The sequence below is a fragment of the Mustela putorius genome, unplaced genomic scaffold (genome assembly GCF_011764305.1).
Source record: "Mustela putorius furo isolate JIRA1106 unplaced genomic scaffold, ASM1176430v1.1 tig00000151_pilon_pilon_pilon, whole genome shotgun sequence".
NCBI classification, from domain to species: Eukaryota; Metazoa; Chordata; class Mammalia; order Carnivora; family Mustelidae; genus Mustela; species Mustela putorius.
The window spans coordinates 9,260,884-9,273,249 of record NW_025421296.1 but is presented as its reverse complement, the minus strand read 5'-3'; the positions used below and the strand labels follow the sequence as shown (position 1 = coordinate 9,273,249).

Sequence of the window (12,366 nt, the reverse complement as noted above, 5' to 3'; positions counted from 1 at the left end):
AGGCAGAGAGGCAGGCAGAGGGCGGTTTGGGGAGGGGAGCAGGCTCCCAGCTGAGCAGAGAGCCCAATGCAGGGCTCTGTCCCAGGACCCTGAGATCATGACCTGAGCTGAAGGCAGAGGCTTAACCCACTGAGCCTCCCAGGCGCCCCAACATCGGTCTCTTTTTAATGATCCTTTAAAAATGGATTAATTTTATCCTCTGGAATAATTTTTAATCTGTGTCCTTTCCCTTTAGAAATCCCCAGTTGGACAACAAGAGAACCTACCCTGTTCTTTCTGCATCTTGAATTGAACGTTACCGGGACTCTTGGAGGTCCGAGAAGGAAATAAAAGGTAATTCCATGTGAAAACATTTATTATTAGATTTATGCGTGACCCGGAGGATCATAAAGTACAACCTTTTTATTTGTGGAGCAGAAGTTAGGTGTCCACCTTCCATTCCAGCTGCCCTTTCCTTCCTTCCTCTGTTCCTTCCTTTCTCTGGTCCTTTCTCTTCCTTCCTTCTTCCCCTTTCCTCCCTCCCTTCCCCACCCCCTCCCTGCCCCCTTTCTTTCTGAGCATTCCTCCATTCAGCTCTCCTGGGCACCTGTGCTCCGTCCCTCCCTGTCTCTCTGGCCCCGGCAGGAATGAGAGGAATTGGCAGAAAGTGCTGTGAACGTGCTGCCCACCGGTATCTGAGCACACTTGGCCATGATCCCAACAGCCTGTATTTCATGTTGTTTGTTTCCCTGTACATTTAGCTATTGAGGTGGGCCCCTGGCTTTAGTAACTGAGAGCCTCGTGTGGTTGGGCATTTAGTGGGCCATAGTAGGAAAAACATTGGTAACCATTGAATGGACATGGGGCATTTATTCAGAGGAAGGCTTCTTATTCTGTGATGTCTTGTGCTCCGGTCAGTTAAAAGCCCTGGACTTTGGGTCACGTGTTCCTGGGACCATTGAGCTGTGCCAGCTTTGAGGTTGGATTTCGGTTTCCTTGTGAGTTTCTTCAGGGAAACTTGAGGGGTGGGTCCCAGCCAGATTTAAGCATTGGCTTGTGGATGAGGTGGTTCAGCTCTGACTGCACTAGCCCTGGCCCCTTTCCTATCTACTCTCATAGCCCTTCTCTTAGGTGGGATGGAGGGTAGCCGTGGAGAGCCAAATTCCTTGGGGTCTGTGGATAAGACTGTGGCTTTGCTGTTCTGAGGATCTGGGCTCTGCCATGTAATGTATGTGGGAAAGCTGTTTGCTCTGTGCCCTGGTGTCTTCATCTGTCAAGTCAGGATAATAGTAGTGCCATTTCATAGGATTATTGTGAGCATTTAATGAGTGAGCTGCAACATAGAAGGGCGCATGCAGGATGCTTAGTAGCTTTTGTTACAATCCCCTTCTGCAGAGCAGAGATAATCACACTCACTTCTCATGGTTCCTAGAAGCATGAAAAGAGGTGGTCCTATACCGTGACCTTTAAACAACATGGGTTTGAACTGTGTAGGTTTACTTATATGCAGATTTTTTTTTCCATAGACGTATGTACAGTATTGTAAATGTATTTTCTCTTCCTTATTGTTTTCTTAACATGTTCTTTTCTCTAACTTGCTTTTTAAGAATATAGTATGTAATATGTGTAACATATGAAATACGGTGAGTCAATCATTTATGTTCTCAGGAAGGCTTCCAGCCTGCTGCAGCCTATTGGTAGGTAAGTTTTGGGGAGACAGAAGGATTTTTGACTGCATGGGGGTTGGCGCCCCTAACCCACATGTTGTCGACTGTAAAATCCATTATGCCAGGCACATAGTTCACTCAGCAAATGGTAGCCCTCAGGGGCAATGGTAAACTAACAATAGCATTGCCAGCAAACGTATGCAGAATGGGACAGATACGGTGACTCTGAGTGCGGGCTAATATCTAACAGTACTATGCAAGAATGGCTACAAATTCAGGGGGCACCTGGGTGGCTCAGTTAGTAAGCATCTGCCTTTGGCTCAGGTCATGATCACAGAGTACCAAAATCAAGCCCTTATTGGGCTCTCTGCTCAGCCAGGAGTAGACTTTTCTCTCTGCCTCCTCCCCACTCTCATGCTCACATTCTCTCTTTCTCTCTCTCTCAAATAAATAAATAAATGAAATCTTTAAAAAATATGGCTACAAAGTCAGTTTGTCTACCAGACCGTATGTATTCATTGAAAGCATTTTTTAAAATCCCATCATTAGCTTATTAAATCGTTGCCCACACATTGGACACAAAAGTTAACTCAGAAAGGCTTTGTTTATGATTAACTATTGAAGTAAGTAGATGCAAAGTTATATATTCCTCTCATTGTTTTATTCTTATTAGTGTCTATGTTTTAAATAAGAAAGATAGCCTTCTCTTGGATTTTTATGAAATCGTAAAACTACTATAAGAATAAAGATACTAGATCTTGAATAACTTTAGAATCCCTTCTCCTACCTATACATGTCTTTGATCACAATATATATGTGTAAATATTTTGGTATTTCTCATTAGATAATGCCTTTCTTTCATCATTCTTAAGTATTAAGTATATTGAAATATTATCACCCATGTTATATGGTTATTCCAAAACTATAAAAGGGGAAGCTGAACTGAAACTGAACTGAACTCTAATAACTCTAATAACATTTGATTCTACTATACCTAAATTAAGTGAAGCTTACAGGAGTAGCTTTGACATGCTTTTTTTCCTATACTCTGAGCCAAACACATTGGAGTCTTCAGTATATTAGAGAATTTCTAACCATGTCTTTAAATATTTTATTCATTTATTTGAGAGAGAGAGAGAGAGAGAGAGAGCGCCCAAGTTGGGAGGCAGGGGCAGAGGGGGAGGGAGAAGCAGACTTCCCGCTGAGCAGGAAGCCCAATATGGGGCTCAATCCCAGGACTCCAAGATCAGGAACTGAGCCAAAGGCAGACACCCAGTTGAGTGAGCCACCCAGGCGGCCCTCTTGCCCTTTTTTTTTTTTTTTTTTTAAGATATTTGCTTTTGGTACACTTGAAACAAATGACATTCCATGGCTTGAGAATGTCTTTTAAAGAAAAGAGTATATCATTCAAGTGACTATGAGTCACCTTAGGATGTGAATGTGTTTGAGCCCTTCTAGTGACAGAAGCCGTCTTGTTGTCCTTGCACCTGTGCCTGGCAGAGAGCATGCTCAGCGAAGATGGGAACTGAATTAAAAACACAACAAGGCAGTTGGAGAACTGAAAGTGCCCTTGCTAGAATACCAAGAATATGATGATTTTTCAAATTTGCCTTTAGTATTACTGTAATTCAGTTTGAATTATAAATAAAGACCTTTCGATGGGAGTGACTTTTTGCATGTATTTGGAAGCTGTGAAACTAGTTCTTTGGTCTGTCTGAAGTTTACGATGCTGATAGGCTGAGGTCTGTCTTGTCTTTCCTTCTGCCCGTCCTTCCTGCTACCTCTTTGTCTTCATGCCCTCTCTTCTTCTCTGTCTGCCTTCCTCCCTCTCTGCGCCCCCACCTCCTGCCTATTTCTGAGATGGACCAGGCCCTCTCTGTCCTTGGTTGTTGTCTTCAGAGGTCCTAAGGAGAATTCAAACTAATAGCAGCAATCAGCTTTGATCAATCATGCTGCAACCCCTGCCCTTTCTGTTATGACTTGTGTTCTGGTAGACCCCCGTCCCACCTGAGGGAGGGACAGCCTCTCTCTTAGACTCCATGACTGTACATCTCTGATATGGAGTTAAAATCGCCCCCACCTCTCTTTTATTTATTTAAGAGAGAGAACAAATGGGAAGTGGGGAGGGGGCAGAGGGAGAGGGAGAAGCAGGCTGCCTTCAGTGAGCTGGATGCAGGGCTTGATCCCAGGACCCTGGGATCCTGAACTGAGCGGAAGGCAGATGCTTAATGACTGAGCCACCCAGTGGCTGAGCCTGAAGTCCACCTCTTAGAGTAGTTTTTGTCAATGTTCTCTGCTGCATCTTTCCTCAGCTAATTTGGGAAGAAAACATTCTGCTTCTATTAACATCACTCTTTTCTGGCAGAGAACAGTATTATGGTTGTGTTTCACAGGAAAGACCCAGGCTCAGCCAGAAGTGTGAAGTTCTGTTTGAAATCAGACTTATTCTCTTATCTGCCAATATTTATTCCTCATGATAGAAATCTAGAACTGTGACTCCTGAACTGGCTTAGCATTCTTCCCAGAAATAGACATTAATCTTTTTTCACAATGCTCTTTAAAAATTTTGTATTTGCATATAAATTGACATAATCATTATGATTTTTTTGGAGATTTGCACAATTTAAAACATTTGACTTTGTTACATGGTTGCACAGAAATTATGGTTTGTCCTGAGATTGAACAAGTGAAAAGAGTGCAGCTACTTCTCAAAATTTGTAGCATGAGGAAGGCAGAGCTTCTGGAAACCAGGGAGTAGTTTAGTTGCTGTACTGAATGGAATGTTGGTGAGCCCCTCCCCTCCATACCCCTGCCCCCTCCACCCTAAGGTAAGCTTTGGTTCAAACTCTCAAGGAGACTTCTTTGCTTTGGGTACAGATCTGACCTGAGTACCATCACAGAACAAGCCATTTAAGCAGGAATATATTTGTATATATGTAATATACAATTCTTAAAATCTTAGGAATATTTTAATTTTTCTTTTCCAAGTACTGAGCATCCTGGTTTGTGTTGTTTGTTTGTTTGTTTGTTTGTTGTTGTTACTGTTTTTGTTTTTTAATTTTTATTTTTTGAGTTTCTGGAATGTAAACTCAGATTTTCCTAGACTGAGATTTTCTGAATAATGTCCAATCAGCCAACCCACCTTCCTCCCTTCTGTTATTATTTAGTTGAAGAAGAAAAACATCTGATGGTATGTTTCAGTTTTTCAGGGGCTGTTGATAGACCTTTCATATATGAGTGGCATTCAGTACATGTTGTTGTTGTTGTTGTTGTTATTTTTTTTTTCTTTTTTTGCCAACTTGGTTTTCTAATCCTAGGCTCTGATTAACCTAGAAAGCCTGTTACCTATAGTACATAAATTCTAACTTTTACTACATACGATTCTTCTAAAAAAGCACTTAGTGCTTTTTCAGGTTTCATACCCAAATGTGTAATTTGGCTTTCCTTCTCTAAAGGGAAATGTGTCTTTTGTATTGATTTAAAACGTTACCAGTTTAGGTTGCACACTGAAATTGTAGAGATGAGAGGCTCTGCTTTAACAAGAAGTACTGGGTATAATCTTTAAAGTTTTTCTAGTAGCATCCCTTTTCAATGAGTACCCTTCTTTGCTATGTTTTCTGACTTGCTTCCTAGGTTGATTAGAATCAGAGAGCAAACATTTCTTCCCTCTCATTGTTCAGGGACACCTCTCCACCCACCCTGATCAGCGTTCCATCTCAGAAGCTCCTCTCCCTTGGTCAGCCGGACAGAGAGGCATCACCAAACCATGACAAAGCAGGGACTGTCTGGGTTTGAAATGCAGGCTGTAGGAACCAAAGGAATTCTAGATTGTTCTGACCTAAGAACTCACCCGATTTTTGTTTCTCAATCTTCAAAAGGTACTATTTGGAGGATCTTTGTGCCTATTGAAAAAAATGAGCTGTCTTCCTCTCCCTGAACGATAGCTAGCACAAGTATAAACGCGTGTTAGCTTCTTTTCACTTAAATTTTAAATCTCAGATATTACTCATTCTGAATTAGGTGGCAAAGCTCCATCGTGCCTCCCCTTCAGCCCTGGGAACACTATTGATGACTCTTCTCTATACCAGGAGCTGTGTTGTGTTTGCATTTGAAATCATGACATGCCTAAGTTAGACATGTGGATTTCACTTCAGTTCCTTGGTTTTATGGAGGAGAAAATTGAGACCATGTTCTCGTTGCCGTCACTTAAAATATTTATAGGAATTCAGCAAAGATACCATTTTCTATTGTTATTCTCCCTGTATTTTTATGTAATTGAAATATTTCTGGGAAGTAAGTAGTACATTAAATCTTATTGAAAGTGATTAAGCAGGAAGGGATAGATTTCCTTTATCTGGGACCTATCAGAGCCGATCTGGCACTGGGATTTCCTAAACAGTCACATATTTCTATGTCTTCATGTAATAGTTCACATAACAGACGTGTCTTTGGGCGTCCACAGTACCAACCATATGGAAAGATTGGGCTCCTGCCTTTGAAAACAACACAATTTGCCAGATCGATTTCATCTAATCCTGGACTTCTGTAAGTTTAGCATTCTCTTGGGCCACAGAGACGTTTTTGGTAGAAATTTCCTGAAGTTGCTGAAGAAATCCTATCACCGGTGTGTTAGTTTACGCAACTGCATTTCCCGCTTGTCCCTCTGAGGTCATTCTACATGGTGTTGCCTGCAGTGCCTGGAGTTAGGGTACAGTTATCCTGGCTGGCTGGAAGTCCCAGGGCCTCCTCACTGGCCCTGCTTCAGGGAGGTAAACTGAGCCCTGAGTCATCCTCATGCTAAGAGAGCTGCGAGAATGTCCTTGTGAGAGCCTCCCATGAGTGGGTCCTGTGAAAATTGCTAAGAGCTTAGATGATTCTCCGTGTGATTCAGAGACTGAACTCCTTTCCCTCAGATTGCACGTAATGTGTTTAATACCCAATAGATCCCATGCTGGGGAGGCAGAGGGCTGACGGCAGCCCCAAAGCACCCTGGGCTTTGTGTTCTAAAGAAGGCTTTTGTCACCAGCTCTGATTTCTTTTGCTCCCCTTGGAACTCTTTGCCATCCATGTAGAAAATCTTATCAATGTGGGATGGCACCGAGATCACACGGTCTTGAAATTTTTACTCCCTGGTACCCTTCATACAATTTTTAAAATAGTAATTTGGTAAATTGTTTCTGTTGTATCGGCTGTGTTCGGAGCCAGGCCCGTCTGTTGGACCCTGGGAGGGGTGACGGGAATTTGAGAGCTGAATCCCGCTCTGCTGTCTAGCAGTGGTTTGAGTTGCCTAGAGAGGTCACTTCCTTCTCTGAAGGTCACCTGTGTTTTGACACGCTGTACCTGCCTCGGCTCTCTCTTACTTCTGCTTTTCTTCCTGCAGCACATTTACTTTTTCCTGCTTTTGATTTGGGCACAAATTGTTCTGTCCCCAAAGCCAATTCATCTGCGTTCTGTGACAGTTTATTTTTTGAACATAAAAGCAAGAGCAGTTTGTTTTTCTCTAAGCATTTCATTTTTACCAATATCTGAGATAATGCTAACCAAGAGAAGATACACGCACACTCAGAGACACAGGTGCTCCTGGATGGTCTCTCCTGAGATCAGGACAAGCATTTTTTAAACTCTGTTTTCAGCGAGGCTTAAAATGTCCACTCATGATGTTTCTTCTTTCTCTGTTGCCCTTACTTCAGCAGCCCAGATGGCATATGATGGTTTATTGGTAAAATAAATTTTAGTGACAAATGCATGGGGTTTTTTGTTTAAAGCGGGGGGCTAGAAATGGGAAATGGTAATTGCTAGCGTACATCACAGTAACTTAACCACGTGAATAAGCAGTAAGTGGAAGTGTTCACTCCAGCGAGAAATAGGACCGTACTAATGTAAACCATGGTCACGTTTCTGCCTCTTCTCCTATTCTGCCCTTTTACCAAAACTGGAAACATTCCACCATGACTGGATATTTTTGATAGTCCCTGTCACTTAATTCATGGTGATATTTCAGTCACCACGTAAGCACACGTTCTTTTATGATACTGTGTCTCTCCCCTCCCTCGTTTGGATTGGTGGGCATTCCTACTTACGGAAGCCGCAGCCAGAAGAAATCACAGCAGGTGCACTGCACGCTGGGCAGTGTCGTTGCCAGATAGGGAAAGTGAAGGCGTTGCCCTGGGTGGTGCAGTGTGCTCACCATAGTGGTCACCAGCTGTCACAGACATGTGGCTTCAAGGTTCTGGGGTACTCTGGCTGGTGGAGGAAGAACTTGGGGTCAACAGCACTTCCTGGTGTGAACCATCTGGTAAGTGAGGATGCTCCCCAAACTAGCGTGTGTCTCACCACGTTCTCCATTTTAGCTACAGGACTTGGTAATCCTGCAGTGATCTGATCACCAGATGGTCGGCAGACGGCTAACTTTTGCTTGAGTCTGGAAGCAGCACTGAGAATCAAAGATACTTCCTTGTCCCTGAGTCTGTCATACAGGGAGTAAACGGGGATCTGGCTTCAGTTCTTTAGTAGGACTTGACCTCAGATAGGCCGGATAAAGTCTCCAAGCCTTAACCTCCTCGTGTTTACCACGCAGAGAAGTAGATTCTGATTTCTCTGCTTCACAAGACATACAATTTTTGATTTGACCATGATAATCAGGTGGTAAATTAGAAAAAGTGTTGTTACGGGACTGAAAATCATGTTATTCCTTTTTCTTAGACACCATGCTTCATACTTGATCCGGGATATTATACTAATTGCATTTATGATGAAGACATTTTAAAATCACAGATGTTAATTGATGTAAAAATAGAACGTCTGCATTTTTATTAAGCTGTTGAGGAACAGGGTTTGGGTGCTTCTTCCTGATTTTCTAGCCAGAAGCACCAGCGATAACTGTGGGTAAGATGTCAATGTCCTGCAGAGACGATATGGTGTGACCTATTTGGGTTTTGGCTGCTTTGTAACGCAGACTGTTTCACACAGCATGTCTGTTTCTAGTGCATTCACCCATCTAGTGCATTCACCCATCTGGTTTACCTGGATTTTCTGCTGTTCAGAATCACAGTGAGTTCTCCCCGTCTCCTCGCGTAAGCGAGGGCAACTAGTTCGGTGATGCTAACACGGCAGCCTGTAGGGAAGGGTTTAAGAGGTGCTCTGGACAGCTGGGTCACCAGGGTAATGCGTGCACCCCCCCACACACACACCGTGTGCTGAAGTTTATGGGATGAGACTGCCCTTTCCACTCCACTAGGTGAAGAGGTGGGTGAGGAAGTCGTTTCCTGGGTGTCACGCTGTTTTCCACTCTCTAAGAGCTGCCATCTGCGTCAAAACCAGTTATCAGATCTCCCTGGATCCTTGTAGAAGAATTGAAATAGAGAAAAAGCATCTGTTCATTAGCATGCCGGGCCTCCCTGTGATGTCTAGCTGCCCCCCCCTTCCCCCGCAACACTGTGGAAATGGGCCTGACTCCTTTCGGTCCCTGAGACTTTGAGCGACACTTTGATCTTCAGAATACATCCCTCTCCCTCAGGGCTCCGGGAGCGGACACTGTTTGCAACGGAGATGAATGACATGATTTTCCAGGGTAGGAGTGTAATGCCTCAGGGATTGTCTGATATTTAAAGACCATGAATGAAAGCAGTGGACAGCTCGCCAGAGCAGGACATGAGAGCTATTGGACGATTGTTCCCTTCTGGGTTGGGAGCCTTCTTGGTGGCTGATTGTGTAAACCGGAGTTGTTTGTCCACTGGGTGTGTGTCTCCCCACAAGGAGAGAGGGGCTGGTAAATGTCAGCCCAGGCACTGGCGGCACGTAGCTTCAGGAGGCCCTGTGCCTCAGCCCTGGTGGCCTGTGGAGGACGACTCATGTCCGTGATCAAAGCACTCAGGTGCCTGGCGGTTTGCTTTCAGATGTGAGAATGACTTCAAATCATGGGTTTTACCTTTGTCAGAAAGTTGGGATGTCAAGCAGTTTGGTCTCATGAAAGCTCTGTCCTGTGAATCAAGAGTTTTAATTTCCATTCTGGAGGAAATCACTGACTAATTCTTAAACCCATGACAGGTTACCTAATCTTTCCCTGCTTTGGTTTTCTTACCCAGTGACAGTGATTTCCAAATTTGAACACTTAAACACTGTTTACTGTGGTCTGGCACTGGTCTCAGTACTTCAAATGTATTACCTCATTTAATCCTCGTAAGGGCTCTGGGTTATGTTCTATTATCCCCATTTTATAAATGGAGACACTGAGGTATAGAGAAGTGAAAGACTTCATCCCGGGTTACACAGCTAACAGTAGTGAAATAGTAATAGAAATAGTAGGGAAATGTAATCAGACTGATTCTAGAATTCCATTCTCTTAAACAACATGCTGGATTGTCCCTTTCTGAAACATTAGTATAGCAGCCCCTGATTCCTGTGTAAGTGGTTTGATTGTGTGAGTATAAATTGATTCTTTCCTGCGAGGTATCTGAACCAATGAATATGACAACCATTTGGTACTTACATAAATTCTGGGGGGCTTGCGTAAAGCACTGTGCTACTTGGAAATGAGTTTCTGTAGCGGCCTGGATTCATACTTAGACATTTGGGCGCTCAAGGCACCACATACACTTGTGCAAATGAATTGTGGATGGCCCTAGGGTGCCACTCAACACAGACCACCATAGTCATGACATCTCTCAGATGGCATCACTGGCCGCCTGTACCGCTGTATCCCCAACCCTGTATAAGCTAACTGATAGCCTTATTTAGAAAACATCCATGCACATATAGAAAAACATATTGCACCTGTGATAATAGTTCATGCTTTATAAGCTCACCCTCGTGTATCAAAGCTACCTTTGAATGAAGTGAAAAAAAACAATTATTTTACATAGCATACCTCTATATGCTGGCATGCCCATATGAAAGCAGCAGCTGCCAGGTAAATAAAGAGGCTGGTAGGATTGCAACAGAAGAATGAAAATAAGTCCCTGTACTAATTTCTCATTTGGATGGACATGAGTTGGCCAGACTGTGGGTATTAGAATTACAAACTAATCAGCTTAGTAATTTTGCAAATTACAGACCTCACCCAACAGAGTCACAGAATAAAAGCCAGCTTGAAATATTTCAGCTGTCACTTAGCTTCACGCCAACACAACTCACTCACACATCAGATTGTAGAGATTCACAGCTATCCTTCAACAAAGCCCCACTTCTGTTTCAAATCAGGTAGCACTTGGAAATCCTCATGAGATAAGGACAAAATACTATGTGGGTGAATTGAAACAAAGCCCTCAACCCACTGTATCTCTTAAAGACGTTGAGTAGTAAAGAGGTTATAGAACACTTACACTGTTTAGTTTTAGGAAATCCTGAGTTAATGGGGTAAAATAAAGCTCTCTTTTTAAGCAGCTTGAATTAGTTAGAAGTTGAAGCTTTATAGTCTGTTAAAAAGTTATTTTAAAAATTAGTGAAGTGGGGATGCCTGGACGGCTCAGTTGGTTAAGCCCCTGCCTTCAGCTCAGATCATGATCCCAGGGTCCTGGGATGGAGTCCTGCATCAGGCTCCTTGCTCAGCATGGAGCCTGCTTCTCTCTCTGCCTCTGCCTGCCACTCTGCCTGCTTGTGCATGCTCTCTCTTCCTCTCTTTCTCTCTAACAAATAAATAAATACATTAATAAATAAAATCTTTTGAAAAAATTCGTGAAAATTAGTGGAGTGAATTAATTGTAATCAGACAGTAAGTCAGTGTGGTGTACATCTGTGTAATTAGAATAGTTAACGACCATGTTTATTACATGGGGAGGCATAGCTCTGAGTCCGCCATGTTGTGTGGTTCAGAGCACACTGGAATTGCATTCTCTAGCCACTCAAAGCAGTTCTGGATACATCTTTGGTAATCAGGTCTACACAGCTGTATCCCATCTCTGAAAACATGATCACACTCTCCCTTGCTCCTGTGTGGCTCAGCCATGAGGGTCTTGACTAGTCAAGATGCATGGTAAACTGCATGAGGGCAGGAAGTTTCGTCTGTTGACTGCTCTATCCCCAGGGCCTAGAACAGTACCTGACACCCAATGGGTGCTCTACTAATAGACAGCAAATGAGTGAATTGAACTGTTTCCTCATCTAGGATTGCTGCATTCTCCAAAATTATTTGTACGCTTTGTGGCAATTCTGAAGAGTGCCCACTTCAGAGATAGAGAAACTGAGGCCCAGAGAGGTTGTCAGAGCCCAGACATTAACTGTCATAGGGATAGTGAAGCCTTGTACTTCCATGGATCGGGTTTTCTCTGTTATACCGTGTATACCAAGAGTCTTCATTGAGCACGTAGTCACACGTTAACAAACCCGAGATAATCAGAATGTCTCAGTACCACTTACATAATTTCTTCCCCGCCCTTTCAACTTGAGGAACCCACTAGAGCAGAGATTTGAAGAAGGAAATTCGTGTGCACTTCTTACCACAGATGAATACATGAACTTTTATTCGCATGTCTTAATCTTCAACTTGCATCACCTACCCTAACTCACTTTTGTAAAAACATGACATGTCAAGTCAAGCAACCACTAGTTGTGCCATTCAAACGACTACATCTCCTGTCTTCACTAGACTGTGGCATTCTGCCAAATGACGGCTGTGGGGTCACGATATTGTAGTGATCAGTGTCCAATTGAATATGCGGTGCTTGATGGCTTGACAAATGCTGGAGGGAATTTGCTTTACTTACCTAGGTTCCACAGGTCTTAT

General features: G+C 43.2%; 1 protein-coding gene across 1 annotated transcript in view; it reads left to right on the top strand.

The window, feature by feature from the left end:
• Positions 1 to 12,366, top strand: part of FAM110B (family with sequence similarity 110 member B) — a 150,407-nt gene that overhangs the window by 39,532 nt on the left and 98,509 nt on the right. Inside the window, exon 2 of the mRNA XM_004768791.3 lies at positions 236 to 333. The gene's annotated coding sequence lies outside the window, so the exon portion shown is untranslated. The remainder of the gene's footprint in view (positions 1 to 235; positions 334 to 12,366) is intronic.